Below are 17,710 nucleotides of genomic sequence, written 5' to 3'. Positions count from 1 at the left end.
TCTTCATGTAGTTTGGAGAAGACGAAAAGAGACGAGACATGGGATATCGGACAACAGTAAAAATGGATAGAAGATGTTTTCATTTCATGGCAATTTATATGTTGATTTCACGACTAATAGTAGTATGAGAAGTGTCAAATAATAACATAATTTGATTTTCAGTATGATTTCATTCACACCCTACAAAAGAAGCAAAAATAAGTGTCTGTAAAACAGTTAAAATTACTTATATCAGGACAATGATATAATGCTCTACAGGCGTTCATTCTGCCAAATAGGCATGTTTATTTCCTCAAAGTCTGTGTCCAATTCATTTTTTTTCCAGATGTGTTAATTATGAGATCTGTTATTTCAAAAGGACCACATTTCTTAAAAGCTCCAGACAAGCTGAACACTTTGGCATTTTGTGTGTTTGTGTGTTTTGCTTCTAGACTGCAAACCATAAGGAAGTGTACCACTGAATTATTTTGAATTATTTTGTATATTTGCTATTATTTTCATTTACTATGTGGAAGATGATTCAGTGTAAAGACGGTTAAAAATGATTAAGTAAGTCAGCCTTAATGAGACGCTACATTTATAATTAAGCAGAAATATTTTATAAGCTTTTATTAATTGTTGATTAGTTGGAACTAGATTTTGCCTCTAGCCTCGTCTGGTCGGTAGTACAATCATCGGGAAATAAATGCTCTACTTCATTTTTCTAATCATATTGCGATTGAAATATAATTTTTGCTGGGTAGAATATTTAGAATGCTGCAGCATAACTTATTCACTATATATTGGAAGGTTGACCTTACATGTGACCTTGTTTTCCAACTAATAAATACCAGAAAGATTATTTTTTCCTGACCTCTTGCCTCAGCGGCTCTCTGCTTATAATTGGACATTGATCTGTATAAAGATGCAGAACTACACCTTTTTTTTTTTTTTTTTTTAAGAAACTGCTCGCAGATCTAAGTTTCTCAGTTTTGTATAAGAGAAAGACAATCTGAATTTCTACATAGCAAGTATAGATTTGAAAGCAAGGAATTCTAAAATTCTAAAAGGTGTGATTAGGCCAATTGTTTGCTACTCCGAATATATTTTTTTTTTTTTTAATTATTATAGAAAAGGTCTGTATAGCCAGAGTTCATAGCATTGCAGTTTATGCAATGGCATCAAGCCTGGTACAAAATGTGAAAACATTAGTAAGCAGGTCAAGCCAACAATTCCTATTGCTTATTTTCATTATAATGCAAAGAGCTATTTGGAGGTTTGCATTTGTCCTCAAGGCCAGATAAGGGGTCCTATTCATCAAAAAACAACTGATACAATTGGTGCATATTAATTCCTCAGATTCCTATTATATATATATTGAACTGTGAATTTTTGGTACTGTTAGCCACTGATTGGCAGCAGCAGGTGCATATGTGATTTTTTTTTTTTTTTTTTTTTACTGAAAAGTAAAAACAAAACCAAGAATAAAGCATAGGGAGATAAACTCCTTCGGCTCCCTTCACCCCCTCAATGTGATTATAAATGGTAATGATACCCATTTGTTTAGTTTTATGAATTGTTGTGTCTCAAGTGTGTGGTAAGACGACCACTGGTGTATTATGAAAACTGAACCTGCAGTGAGCACCTTCTGGGGTTACAGATCATTGCAGTAACGAATGTGGTGCAATCTGACGTCCCCAAAGAAATCAGTGATTGCTCGTCTGATTAGGGATCTGTAGCCCCTTGTAACTTTCCTCTTTTAAAAGTAGATAAACAAAATTGCTTTTTCTGATCATAAGCCAGGCTGAAGGAGGTTCAGAAATAAAAGGTGTGTGATTAGGATAGAAAAGGGATTGCATTTTTTTTTAAGAGAAAAAATAGTTTCCAGAAATAGGAACAAGAACAATAGTTTACAACAGTGCCTGAAGTAGTATCAGAAGTTCTGGTTCTGTCATCATTCTGGGCTGTGCTCAAGAACAGGAATTCATTCTTTTGTAGCAAAGTTTCAAGACTGATCGTTTGTTGTTTAAAGGTATTTAAAATACTGTAACTTTTGTTGTTAGAAAGAGGATAGCTGTTAGAGGACAGTGGATCTTCTGACATTTTTGAAAACTGAATAGGATGTAACTGTGGAGTCAGGATCTTGAATTCAGATTTCTAAATTAAAAAATGAGTTTAATCTGAATTTGAAGTCTTCTGTATGTAATTCCAAACTATTGTCACCAGTCCAATTCTACCCATGGCGGTAATAGCAAAGCTAGCATTATGTAACTACAGCTTTGATCAACTTGAGTCTAGACAACTTGAAAATTAAGCGATAGTCAAAAATTGTGTCTGTAGCATTACAGCAGTTGCACCAGCAATGAAAAAGCAGGAAATTTTACGAAAAAAGAATTTCTTGTAGATCAGATATCTTCTGATTTTGGCCTAGGAGTGGATGCAAACAAATTCATTTTATGATTTGCATTAAAAAGGTAAAAACTATGAAGAGTGAAGCATCTACCATTAAAATAAGTCTGCAATTAAAAGGTTTGGCTGCAAGAAAGAAAACTCCCGATAGCAAGTTTTCTGTGGTGCTAGTTTTTAACACTACCACAAATGGGAAAGACTGCAAATCAGCTGCGATTATAAAATGCTTGTGAAAGCTCAATACTTGCATTTGATGAAAAGAAAAGGAGAAGGGGACTTGAAAAGTCATTGGGACAGTAAGTCTTGTGTTAAAATAAGCCTGTCCCCTTTTTAGTTATCTCAACCATATATCCATCTGCTGTAAATTCCAATCCACTTTCTGCATAAAAAATATCTTGCTGTCTCTTAAGCTTACTTATGCTATCTGATTCAGCTGTCTTGCTAAGCAGCTTGTTTCATATGCCTGCTACTCTTTCAATAGAATGATTTTAGCTAAATTTGTTTTGTTTGCCTCTCTTTTCTTTTTACTGTGTTGCTGAGACTTTAATCGTATCACTAGTTAGCACAGTTTGAGATTGTCCTACTTCTTACAAGTATTAATGGTTTTGATTACCTCTATCAGGTAACCTAAAAATTCCTATTTGTTCCAACTGAAATAGCATATAATATTCACACTGTGTATTTTAGATAACAGAATAATCTTTTTATTTGCTACGGTTTAAGCATAACAGCAATAATTCATATTTCTTGCAAAGACATCCAGAGCTGAAAATGATATCATGAACTATAAATGATATCCACAGATTAGTAGCACAACAGTGCAATGTGCATTCTATACTTTTCTTAGTGAGTTCTGAATACATTTAGCTTATTAAAGCTATTTACAGAGGTAGAAGTTTTTTTAGTTATTCGTAAATCATTGCCTGTGTTAGATTTCCCCAGGGATTTTTCCTTCTTTTTTTCTTTTGTTTTGTGCCTTCTGCGTTTTCTTTTTTTTTAAACAAAAAGTTACATTTTCATGTCATTGTCAGAAATATCTTAAGCTGAATTCAGTAGCTTTGTTGTCTAGTTTTTGCTTTATCATTGTGCACTGCATCGTGCTTTAAAAAGGTTTACTTGCCATTCACACTTGCATCCTATAGAGGGGGCATTTCTGCATTGCTGTTGCGTAGTTAACAGTAGCACGGATCCCGAGAATAAAGGAAAAAAGGAGGTGCCTCCTTGGAGAAAAGAGTAAAAGAAAACTCTTCGGCGTTGGTATTAGAGACTCCACTAAGACACCGATCCTCCCCACTAGGTTTCTCTGTAGAAGAGTACAATTTTAATCTAAGATATAGGTAACTAGTATAAAAGCTTTGGAATGAATCTTCAGGAAAAATGAGAGTTACTAAATACCACTGAAAAATGCAATACTCCTTTCTTCATCATCATGACAGAATTATATGCATCACAACTGATGTAGTCCTGCATGCAACAGTCTTAGGAATAAGAACTGCATCACTGTTCTGATGTCTCTATGAATATTGTTAACTCTTGAGTTTCTCCATAGGACACGTTCACAGAGTGAATCTCCAGTAACTTATATGTAAAAGTTACTTATATTTTAAGTTATATTAGAACCCTGAAATTAACTATACTGTGTTATCCATCAACAGCAAAGTAGAAATTATCAGAATTTTTTACCAAGAAGTTTTCTGAACTATCCATTGATTTTCTTGCTATAATTCCTGAGGTCTTTAGGATAATTAAAATCCATTCTATTTAACGGAGTGAGAATCAGTCTAGACTGATCAGTACAGAAAACTCATCGAATAAATTTCTAGTGCCTGACATCATCACCAATGCTTTTCATGCCGTTGGGGATGATGGGTTCTTCTATAAGCACCTCGGTTTAATGAGATAATGAGACATGAAGATTGTGGAGAAATATGTCCTTTCAAGTTCTCAGAGTTGGTTATGGCCTCTGCTGAGAGACTGATTGAGTCTGGGAGTCACCCCAGAGCCAACACAACCTGTGAAATATTTTGTTCAACGTTGCTTCCTCCTGTAGGTCTTTCTCCCTGGACAGACCATCTCCCATCACATTCTCTCTGTGCCCAGAATGTGAATAGCTGTCAGATTGCACGACTTGTTCTGACGCCACCTAGGAATCTTTATGTCCAAGACTATCACCCATTCCAACTCAGTTGCCCCTAACATGGTCAGGTAAGACACTACCTTGCTGTTGTATGTCAGCACTTGCACACAATGCCCATTCTTCACTTTTACCTCATTCAGTGTTGTCCGGACCAAGTACAATAGCAACTTACTTATATTGAGAGTGTATTTCTTTGCCTTGTTCTGACTTAATGTCTGTTTCTAGAGTTGTAAATTCTGGAAGTAGTCAGACAAAGTCCACAAGAAATTAGATTTTTTCCTCTCTGTTCATTCTTTTCCATGTATTTTCTCCCTCCTTTTTTGACTTCTGTGCTTTATGGAAGCACATGTGTGATCACACATCTGATGAAGACTTACAGGAGTCTAAACTAACTTATCTATTCAGTCACCTCATGCTACTTGACCAAATTTTTTACAGAACACTAGAGATATTTGATTTTTTTTCATTATAATACTGGGAATTTTAACTTATGACTGAAAACTTCTGCAGAATTGTAGACTTTGATAAAGAAAAGGGTCATACTCATATTAGATTGGTGTCCATTTCAGGGCCTTTAACAAGTTCATTATGACATTTAGGCTAACATCAGCAGTTCCTTCCTGCTTGTCTTCTGTAAGTAGATTACTCAATAAACCAGAAATTCTGATTTTAAGAAAATTACCAGCATTATTATTGGTCTCATCCTTCTTGAGAGGTCTGTAGTGAACGAGAATCTTGAAACTTCTATTGATATTTAACTTTTAAATGAATATATTTCACTCTTTGTTAGACGACTAATCAGAAAAAAATCAACTCCCGTAAGCACCTTAATCTTAATATATATAGCAATTAACACACTTTTAAAGCCTATCTAAGTAAGATTAGAAAAAAAAAAAGAAGATTTTCTTAATACTTTCTTGGTTAGGCTGAGCGAGGCTGTACGAATATTCTGCCTTCCAAAGTTCTATAACCTTCTTCTTCGAGAGACCGGAATAATATTCTGTCTTTGAACCTAAGCTAATGAGCTAAACAGAGGAATGCAATTCAGTTGCCTGTTATATAGAAGACTGTTAAAATCTTTCTCAGAGATACCAGTGATTCTCTCTTAATACCCAGTGATTTATGACACATCTGTTGCTATATGCTATGTATTGATCAAATTATATGATTGATTTGGACAAAATAAAGACTAAGCTTGTCCAGCTACCAAATTTTACTTACTCAGAGGATTAATTTTTTTCTTCCTCTGAAGTGCCTATATGTTGACGATGTTTTTTACATATTTTATTTTTAGACTGCCTATTAGCCTACCATTTAATTTAGGTTCACTTTTTACCTCTCAGTTATTTCAATATTGAGTTTAGATTCTTGAATCTAAACAGTCTGTGATATTAGGTTAGATGATAATCAGGTATGCCCAGGAGCAGTGTCAGGTTTGTTTTGGTGCATCTTCCTTAGAAATGAGAGAGTTCCCATACGTGGCTATCCCTCCACAGGGTGCTCTTCTCATACAAACAGGTGAGGGAGAAGTCATCTGAGGAAACAGGTGCTTGCTCTAGAAGAGGTCAAAACAGGATGCAAAATGGCATCCTAATGGGGAAGGGATGGATTTACCTCTACTACTTACTTATCTGTCTTCATTGACACAAAATAGAAAACGAGTGCAAACATTCTAGCAGCTGAAGTGCCAGTGAATGCACTTTGCATCGGAGTATCTTAGCTTATTACTGCCACCTGTTATTGCTGATTATCCTACTTTTCAATTGGAGTTGAGTTCTGCCAAACCATGTTTTTGATCAGGTGCATATTTCATCATTTTGCAGATTATTATCATCATGTGTCTAGTAGCAGTGAAGTTTGGTGAATAGCATATCCCACATTTAATTAATGCATTTAGCCACAAATTAGGGGGAAACAATAACTGATTTTCAAAACATGCAGAAAGAGCTTTCTGTATCTATGGACATACAAAAATGTCAGTGAGACACAAAGAATTGATTTCTATCCATTCAGCTCAGATTTATCTGTGCTCTGTTTGGCATGTATGCCACATTTTTCAGGTAACTACATTGTTTTCTCCCATCATTTCTTCTTATTTTAAAATTACAATTTAAATTAGTTGTTGAAAATTATCTATATTTTTGCCCTGTATATTGTATTTTCATAGGCTATACAAAGCATCCCCACCACATCTGGTTTTTTTAATATCTTATTATTAATTCCTGAAAAGGTTTAAAGTTGGTCAATATAAGTATTAATAAATTTTAGAAGTGATTTCTTTGACATGCTCATTTGCAAATTAATGCGTAACATGTATTTCAAGATCACTAGCATGTTACCGTAGGCTTTGTGTCTGAGATGCAGGTGTAAATTGTAACATTTGGGTGCTGTAGCTGTTGGTGCTCATTTCTTCAGTCTTTGCTTTAGAGGCAACAAAGCAGAATATCCCTCCCTTTTCACCAGCCTCAGCTTCAGTACTTGCTTTCTGTACTCTCTGTTTTGAAACTGCCTTTCCTGGGGCTGAGCTCAGTCTTTGTACTGCAGTTTGTTCTTGGAAGTCTTAGAATCCATAAGTTATCTTTTTGCTTTATTCCCACAGGAAGAGCAGGAGAAGAACTTACAGTTCTCAGTAAGATGAGGTGCTTCTGTGTCAAAATCATTATCTTCAGCTAACAATTGTTCTTTTCAGGCTCTTTTTATAAATTGAAAGAAAAGTGGGGGCATAGAAAGATCAACAACTTCTGAAACGAAACCAGAAAATAGATAGTTTTCATTGTTTCAGGTTTATGCTTTTCTCTGGGTGGTAAATGGATATTCTCTGACTGTGCTTACTTTTGTTAATGAAAATTTTATGGCATATATTCATACACTAGATGGATATTTGGTAGCACCAAAATATTCTAACAGGACTAGATACTGAGCCAACAATATAAAAGGATATGTTAAATAGAAATATTAGTCAAGCTTTGACAGAATCCCACTCTTCCAGCCACATTCTTGTAACTAAACTGAAGGAATGTTCTCCACTTGAAGTTACTTGAAGCTAATGCATGTTAGTTGAAAATCTGAACTTGGATTTTAGTTTCCTAGTCCAACTGGGAAAAATGTGTAGTTAGAAGTGTCTTAAATGAGAGCTGGGAGTTAGTTATTCCATCTAGTAACATTTCAGCTAGAGTAGTACTAACTGTATTTTGTCCTTCTGGAACAAGGAGCATCTTCTAATTTCTGCGCACAAAACGGCCATCTGTCCTTTTCCTGACCCTTTGTCAGAGTCTTGTGGTCATATCACTTTCTTTGTATGTCTTTATTTTCACAGAAAGGTGGGATAACTTAAATGGGCCCAGAGATACAGCACACACTAATTAGTTACACAGCCCCTGTACTCTATTTGTGGGGATATTTTTAAGGAAGACCTAGATAAATTCAGAATAATCAGGGAAGCAGAATAACATCAAAAAATAGATAAGAGGTTTATGACACGTGGTCTGTGAGTGAAGCCTGAAAGAATCGTGTTTGCTTAGAATTTATATTTGTTTAAAAGCACAAAGACTGAGGCGACATATAATAAAAGTCTTTGAATATATAAAAAACTCTCATTATAAATGAGGTAACGATTGCTTTTTTCTTTCCGTATGTGTGGTCAGCAGAGCATGAAGTACTTGTTTAATTTGCAGGGAGAATTATTTAGGTTAAATATGAGGAAGAACTTATAAAGATATATAACTATAAAGATAGTTAAGCACTGGAACAAGGTACCTATGCAAGTTATAGAAACCCCTTCCACATAGGTTTTTAAAAACAGGTTAAATGCATGTCTGTTAGTGATAATCTAGTTTTATTCTAACCTACCAGAGCACAGAGGAGCTACTCTAGCTCTGCTTTTTATGATGCTATAATTAAAAGTGATGATGAGCTGTATTGTCCAGTCCTGAGTAAAAATATACTGAAAGGGAATATTTATACTGACCTCTTCTGCAGCCTTTGGTCTGTGAACATCTTCTATAGGAAGAGTTAACCAAGTTAGACAATTGCAGGAAATGTGGATTGTGTAGCGCTTCACAACAAGAATCCATTGTATATCATACCAGTACTTAACATCTAAAGAGAATTTTGCTTAGATACACAGCTGCAACATTATTAACTAATCATGTTATTAGTTAACATGCTCAGTGCAACTTCATCTCATCCCTGTAAATCAGTGATATATACACTCTGTGTACCAGTCTCTGTGCGCCTACTGCCCATCCTTGTTTCCAGAATGGAGAACAGCTAGTTTCCAGTTCCTGCTGCTGCTTTCTCCTATTCCAGCTGCTGCACTTAAATAAACTCCCTCGTCCCAGTGGGCTTCATATGGTATGAACAGGACTTAATGTACCTCGGTGCATAGGGAACTTTTGATTCATATTTCATCATGTTTCTGTTCTATCTACAGGGAACACTGCATGTATAACAGATGTTCCCTGACTATAACCCTTTCCTGAAGGTGACATGCCCTTTTCTGCGTTTCGGCTCTAATATATATGGAACTGGTAGTGCCTGTGTGGTACTAAAAAATACTACTTCACGACTGCCCCTGTACAGCATGCCAAGACACATTTAGTTCCATCTGCTGCCCTCTGCAACGTAGAACGGAGAGAAGCCTATGCCCAGTATAACCAAGTCATATTGTAGCATGGAAAAACACTTCATTTAAGATACGTTAATGTATTTTGTAAAATTTAGGACCAAATTTTGCTAGCTTTATGTACATGAACATATCTATAGATCAGTGAGGCTGTTGATGTGAGTAAAGTTTCCATAATCCTTCATCGTTTAATATTTTCTGTGGTGTATATGTGTATGTAGTACATGTGGGCTTATACGTGTGCACAAGCACATATAAAACATTAATAACTGATGAACCTGAAGTTTGTTTGTTTGTTTGTTTGTTTTAAATCTATGTAAATCTCTATCTTATGACTATGGAAAATTGAAAGCATTAAAACTTATACATCTATTTTCAAACTACAACTCTGAGAACAATTTGCAGGGTTTTTTAATATAGAAATCTGTTTATTATTTCCATCATAAAGCCTGTTTTGGGAAAATATAGTAATTCTGAGGTAAACTTTTTGCAGTCTATTAGATATAGATTATATAAAATAGTATTCTGCTTAAAGACAGTATTTCAAAGATGAAAGGTTTTTTTAATGTGTAGTTAATAATGTATAGTACTGAATACATAATGTACATATATATGTGCGTACATGTATATATAATACACGTTAATGTGTAGTTGCAGTAGCTGTGTAAACACAACAGGGATGTCCAACATGGATTTTTCTAAGTATTTTTCAACTTAATTATTTCTCAGAGTTTTGAATTACATTCTTCATACAGAATTTTACCATCTGACCCCATTTTAGCTTGAATAAATGAATGTCGTTCTTATAAGACAAATGGACAAACGAATGCAGTTTTTCTATGAAAACTGCCATTTAGGCTGCATGTTGGACATGATCACTGGGTAGTTACACAGTCCAAATAAGCTTAAAAGCTCTGAGTCAAATGTACAGATCAAGAGAAACAGAAAGGCAAATGGAATTAAGTCTATTTGATGCTGTGATAAGCTTTCTCTAGCGCATCTATGGTCTGTGTGGCCAACGACAGTGCCTATTGAATACAGGCGCACTGCTGAATACTAGCAATCCTACACTTTATGTATCTCTATTAGTTTTAGTATGTGGTATTTCTTTTCTGCTAGATGCGCCTGAAGTGCTTAGGTAGTTTGATTTGAACTCAGGGTTCTGCCCCTTATCCCTATGATATTTTGTTGTGCTAAACAAAGTTCACATAAAAGGAAGCTACTTTGGTCTACACATTTATGCAAAATTGCTTTTTCTAGCTTTCTCTAATTTAAAGGTTCTTTTTTTTTTCTTTTTTGCTGAGTTATATGAAATTTATACTGCACCTTTATAATCATTTCAGAAAGTACCAGCTTCATATATCTTTTATAGGAATATTCTACCTACAGTAGAAATTTTGCACATATAAAATGGCAAATCATATATGATCCTAACAATGTACCCTTTTTGACCAGGTAGTCCTAAAAAGGACTGGTATTTTCTCTACAATAAAAATGGCAAAATATTTTATGAAAATAATTTATGTTAAATTCTTAACCTGATTTCTTTTTATAAAAAATAATTTTTCCAAATATCCAAACATTTCCAAAGGCAAATATTTTCCAAAAAGTCAAATTAAAATGGTTGCATTAAAATATTTGTAGGATTTGTGTCAAGCAATTAGGTCTTTTAGGTAGTAGTCATAAAACAAAAAAGTTGATTGTCACCCTCAGTTAGACCATTTAGCATTTGTTTTTCTGTCTTTTTAATTCAAATTGTTATAAGCAATGCATGTAGTAATTCCTGGATAGTACTCAGGTAAAATACCAGGATTCATAGGAAAAGTAGGTGTTTTTGAGGGGGAAATCCGTGGAGTGGAGAGGGTGGAGGAAGAGAAATACAGTGAGCGCTATAGCGTCTCCAGAGCACACTGGTTTGAGAAAAGCTGTAAACTCAGCTTGATTAGTCAGTATTCTGTGGTTGCTTTTTACTTCTCCAGAGTACCATAAAGTACCCAGAGCACACTAATGACCCTAATCATAAAAGTTAAAAAAAAATAAAAAAATAAAAATGCAGCATAAAGTTGATACTATTTATATAATAATCATCAGAAATTGCATTAAATAGTTTTTCTTTGGCATTCAGACTTTTAATAAACGAATAAAGACATTCTCAAAATTTATGTTCAGATGAAATTATACTGGAAAATACACATAATAATATATGGTAAAATATATTGCAGTTTGCAACTGTCCCCAAAGCAAGCATTATTATATTATCTCAGGACACTTACACTTAACATTTATTAAACCTTCCACACAATAAAAAAAAAGGGTAAATTTTGAATAAAGTTTAAAAAACCTTGAAGCATGTAGTAAAAACGGCCTCAGATTAAAGATAAGAACAGAATTCATATAGTTTGGATTTCTTCTGAAATATATCTCAAATTTTCTGGCTTCATGATATTTATTGTGGAGATAACAGCCTGCGAGATATTTAAGCCTAAATATGACCACATAGTTATAAAAGTCATGGATTCCATTTATAGGTATTTTATATTGAATGATTGATAATATCTATATTTTACATTGAATACTTTTTATTCATTCTTTATTTTTAATGTTTCATTTATATGCCTTTATTTTAATCTTATGCATTTTTTGTGCATTCACATTTTTTCTCTCTGTAGAGAATAAAAGAGATGTCAAAACTGCTATTATTTTGACACAAGAAAAGAGGTTCACAAGGCAGGTTAGGCCATCAATGAAAACTAGGAACTCAGCTTCCCTTTGGGCTTTAGAAAACCTGCCACAACATCCTCCACTAATTGATTATTCTAAAATGATTTGAGGAGTTGTTTAACTTTGTTAAGAAAGACAAAGTAAGGTACTATTTAAAGCCTAAAAATTTCTTCAAAATCATGTTAAAGACATGGTGTCAGAGGTTAGTTTCAGACCTTTGTAAATTTATTGAATTTCTGTTGATTTCCACAATTGTACGTGATGACAGAATTTGGTTCATAGTTTATTAAAAAGAAGACTCTTGTCAATAAGCTTTCTGCTAACACAGTTGAAAGTTAACTACCAGATAGATGCTTTCCTCACACTGGAAATTTGATTCTCTTTTGGTAAATGCTGTATTTATTAAGCCTCTGTCACATGAGAGAATTTGTTTTTATTTTATCTTAAAGAATAGGTGCAATTAAGTAACACTAAACTGTAACCGTACTTCCCATGTTTGTTATCCATGTGTTTACCAGAGTGTAGTGAAGGCTTATCAGAGTAGGCAGAGTTGCACTACTTTGCTCATTTTATATCGGTATGCTGTAATCTTTACTTACTGTTATAAATCAACTGAGAAAAACATTTAATTTATTTTTTATCCAGTGTCAGGTATCTCCATTCTTTTGTATGAGCTTTTGTACCTAAAAAAAAATATTGAAATATATAGGATAACAATATTTTTATTTAGAGCTTTTATGCCTTTGTTAGTTTATTGGCAAGATCCAGATCTTCTCTAGAAACCTCTAGAATCTTCTCTAAATCTTCTCTAGAAAACATAACAAGAGTAAAAAACATTCTTACGTCAAGCAAGTAAAAAATACTCCTTCCAATCTTAATGAAATCCAGAAAACATAAATTTATATGCTTATTAGAGAGAATTTTACTTTTCAATAACTTATTAAAAAGCAAGGCTCAGATTTTCTCCTAGGTTATTTATCCTCTGTAATTACAAAGAAACTGGAAAACTTGGTTCACAGGTTTTATTTCTTAGGAAATGAAAAAGTTTGATACCCTAAACCTCTACATTCTCAATGCCAGTTGAAAGAGAGAATAGTCCTCAGGTCATCAGAAACCTTGTCCTTACCATTTCACCTACCATCTTACCTACCTCTGAGCTACTCACCCTAATTCCTTATAGTTAATTGGTTGATGAATGCTTTAGAATTCACGGGGAGAGAAATAGGCACTTCTGGAGCATGATTCGTTTGACCTATTTTAGATGAATCATGCCCTCAAAGTGCTTATTTCTCTCCATTTTCTGTAAAAGGTGACTAACTCAGATGTAGTTCAATAGATGTCTAAAGTTACGAAAGATGAATTGCAGTTTAGTGTTTTTGCCGGAATCGGCTTTTTGCACAACGGCCATTGCTTATCCCAACGTTTTGCCTTATGTATCTCTTTCTCGCACTATAATGTTAATGGTTCTGGCCCAAGTTTATTCTGGTATCAGCATCATTAACTTATTCATCATATCTTTTCCACTTTTTCCATGTGTCGTTAGACGCATCATACAGAGATGGTAAATCTCTCCTCCATCTGAGAAATATGATGTCTGCACAGCCATTGTTCCTTTTTCTATATATTCAAAGCTGGGATCTGTTTCTTCACTAACAAAATTGGATGACTGTGTAAAGTTCAGCGCTCTTGATGCTTTGGTTAAATATTCATTTATTTGGTTTTCCTCTTGAATTCTTATGGCCAAGTCCAAGATCTGAGATCAACGATCAATGATCAGTCTGTACTTTGGCTCTAAAAAGTCCTATGTGCTGAAATACTTTACTGAAAAGACTCTCTCAAAAAAAAAAAAAAAAGGAAAGAAAAAGGGAAAAAGAAAAGGGTGATCTTAGTAGAATTCCACTAAAAGTCAAAATAAATTAATATATTTGTCTGACTATTTAAGCTATTATAATTTTGTGTTAATTAAATACCAAGGGACGAATAAAAACATTAATTTAAGGATTAACCTTTATATAAGATAGCTGTATCTTATACAGTGCTAATCTTCAGTAAATTTTTATCATTTGGTGAGTTGAAGTAATTCATGATCTTATTAAACCTAACTTATTAAATCTAAGACAGTTCTTGTATGTTCGTTAAATAGCAGTGGGTTCTTAAAAGCTGTTAATCCTCGGCAAATACATCTAAGAGTCAACCAGCATTTCATAAACATATAGTAACAATCTTATTAGATCTAAGTAAATATTTATTTCAGATAGTTGGGGTTCTATCCTGTTGTATTACAATCACTGTGTTATTATTGGTGGTAAGGTCAGGTTTATCTACAGGACGACGCTTACCACTCTCATTTTGACTATGTTGCCAGAGCCGGCTGCTGGAGATGCAGTACATGCTGGCATAAACAGGTCTCCTTCAAACCTTTCTACGCTCTGTCCCTGAAAGAGATAAACTAAGCTAAATATATATTGATACAGCTACGTGCATGTCAGGGCTTTCTGCCAAAATAGCTGTGTGAACTGAGGTTGTCATTTTTTTCACGCTTCTAGATGACATATCTTTGCCAGTAATACTTTACAATATAGATCTGGTCTCACAAGATGCTATTCAGCATCGGTGTTATTAATAGTGAGCATATTCTGCTTACTTACAAGGCTCACATAGGTAAAGAGTGAACTGCATATTTTGCAAATTGAACAAAAATGTCAAGAATATGTCACTTACCTTCTCATCTTTGAAGTAACCCTATTAACAAATAGTTAGCTCTGTAAGAGCCCCTCAAAACTGTCTCAGAGAGTAAATTTGATGTGTTGTACATCAGTCAAGTACTTTTGACTGTCTTTTGCTTTTGTGTTTGCTTTTTCAGCTTTCTCAACTGATAAATAGGTAGTAGAGTAAACATCTCATCTGGATTTTTTTTTTCTTCAGGGTAGTCAGTTTACTTTGGGAAACTTGATCATTATCTTTCGATAGTATTTCTTTAGCCCACAATACAGCTTTCTATTTTACTTGACTTTTTAATCGTTATTTATTTAATTACTGTTATAGCAGAAGAGAAGATGGAGAATGAGTTTATAATGAAAAAACGAGGTATATAATTCAAAAACCCAAGATCTTCGTGAAAGTCCTCCTACTGCTAAATAGGCATTTTTTTTTTTAGTGACCACAAAGTTCTATTCCAGAAATCATGAGAAAAGTGATTCAAATTTAAATCTTATTATACTAATCTGAGCTTTGTTATTTACAGATAGATTCACTCTTCACGAGATATTTCAAGTGTTTCTAGCTTACAGAATGAGAAGGCAGAAATGAGTATAACATGAAGTAGTATCTAACTTTATTTGATTTATAGCTTTACAGTTTCTCCTATCTTTATGTTATCTTCTATACCATTTTTATGCATGAATGAAGTAGTGGTTACAGGGGCAAATTTACACCTTTATGACTTCGGCTTTAGACTCTTCATTCGTTTGAAAGTTAACTAAGTATTTATTTATTTATTGTAATAGCACATCATTAGAAAACTGCATGATAATAAATTTAAGAATTAAGTGTATTGGCTGTTATTACTATGGCTCAGAGCAATATAATTGATTAGATTCTGAAAAGGAAAAAAGAAGTTCAGCGTGTTCAGCTTTGAAAAATAATTTTGCGATAATAGTGATCATATAAAATAACTACTGAAAGGGCATCCAGGTTTTCTCTGGACATCTGAAATTTTTACCTGTATGCTTTCTGGGTCTTCTCCTGACCCTGGTCTCCCCTCTTTTTCTATATCACTGTGCTAGGGCAGACAGTAAAATGCTACTCCTGTAAAGTGCATTTTGTCAGGAAACGCTGTGCAGTTAGGTTCATAAGCATTTGATTTCATGAAAGTAAACTCTTAATATGATTTTTAAAAAACTTTCTGGTGTACATATTTTAATGCCTTTTTTTTAAGCTGAACTAAGCTAGTACTTAAAATAGCTCCCTGACATTCAGAATAATGGATATGAAAGTAAGAGTAATAAAAATTGTCGGGAAGGTGCAGTGTAAGCACTGATTCAGCGAATACCACACTGATTTAAACATTTTGTTTAGCATGTAAGATACACATCTGTGAGAATTTAAAAGCATAAAAACCTCCCTGTCTAGGAAGAGTAAGAGCTGAGATGTGGAAGTTATTGTGAGGTAACAAAAGGAACACTGACCCTCTAGTCTAAGGGAACTGTACATATATATACATTTCACTTATACTAGCTGAAAGTAATTCAAGTGAAATCCCTTAGACTGATTTGTCTCATCGCGCAGACAGACTTTAATGTAACATCTAACTCACCTTCTGGAATTTCCTATCACTATCCGGCAATGAAATAAAGACTTTAGGACGATTACGCTTCTAGGTGAGACAATGAGGGGTCTAAAGAAGAGAATGCAAAAATACGAAAAAAAGGTAGATTTGCTTCAAACCTGGATGGGCATTTACTCCATGAATTTAGTTACTTTTTGGACCGTTGGCATCTATAATGTCCTGTGCAATGAGCTCCACAATTTTGACGCATGTAACAAAATATTTCCATTGATTGAAACCTGCTACCTGATAATTTTATTGTCAGCCATTAGTTCCTGCTTTAGGAGAAATAGCAAATAATTTTTTCTATTAGTCTTCTTAGTGACATTCATGATTCATATACCTGCTGTTATTTCCTCTTTGTTCTATTTTCTCCAAGTTAAAAAATCTTAGTCTAGTTAATCTCTTCTTTTACAGAAACCTTTGACCATCGTCCTGCCCTTTTCTTTATCTTTCTAGTTCTATTATACTCTTTAAAACATGGCATGAGCAGAACTGCATGCAGAATTGTAGACTCTGGCAACTTCAAATAGACTAATATTTTGTGCTTTAATCTCTAATTCCTTCCCTAAGATTTCTTCTTATTTTAACTGGTCCTCTAGCACTTGATAAGCAATGAGCTGACACTTTCATTTAACTATCCAGAAGCATGCTAAGTCCTGTTTGTTGTTATAACTCTTTTAGAGTCAATAGCTTGTGTATATAGAGTTGAGATTGCTTTTCACCATGTATTTTACCTTCATTTATTGACGCTGAATCTAATGTGCCATTTTATTGTTGTATTGTCAATGGCATGACATCCATCTGCGTCTCTTCGCAATCACTCTCAGTTTTTGCTACTTACATTTACCATGTTACATTTATTTGGTACGAAAGCTAATTTAAGTGATAGTGTTACACTCCAATTTCATATCTGGGTTCCATCTGGTCTGCTGATTTGTTACTAGTTATTTTAGCCTTTTTCTCTAAAGCCGAGTCTATTAATCTTTCAGTTACAGACAGCCTTTCTGTCTCATTTCCACCCTCAAAATAGCTCCAGCGTGGGAATCCCCCTAGTCTCCTTCTTTGTAAATGCTAGTGCATTTGGGGCAGGGGGGAAGGGGCTGCTTGCGACCTTATCTTCTTTCAACATTGCTTCATATGCGGATTTTCTGTTAGCTCGTGGATTCTCTGACAGGCTTTTCTTTTTTCTGATTTTCTTGTAGAAGTTCTCCTTATTTCTTATTATGTCATGAGTAAATTATCTTCAAAACCTTTTCCAACCTGCCCTACTATGTTTTAAGATTGTATTTGTTAGATTTCATGTGCTTTTCTCTTCCTAATTTGTACATGACTCCCACTCTTTTAAGAGTATCTTTTTACTTCTAATAGCTTCCTTTACTTTGCTATTTCACCATGCTGGCTATTTTTCTGTCCTTTTAAAGTGTTTTTGATAAGTGGTATACTGTTACTCTGAACTCCTAATATAGAAACTTTAAGCAGTTTGTCATGCTATCTGCAAGCATTTAATCTT

The 17,710-nt window shown here is 34.2% G+C and overlaps 1 protein-coding gene across 4 annotated transcripts in view; it reads left to right on the top strand.

The window, feature by feature from the left end:
* Positions 1-17,710, top strand: part of PCDH17 (protocadherin 17) — a 92,984-nt gene that overhangs the window by 30,618 nt on the left and 44,656 nt on the right. The window lies entirely within an intron of this gene.

Source organism: Struthio camelus, chromosome 1 (assembly GCF_040807025.1).
Source record: "Struthio camelus isolate bStrCam1 chromosome 1, bStrCam1.hap1, whole genome shotgun sequence".
NCBI classification, from domain to species: Eukaryota; Metazoa; Chordata; class Aves; order Struthioniformes; family Struthionidae; genus Struthio; species Struthio camelus.
This window is presented reverse-complemented; position numbering and strand designations above follow the sequence as displayed.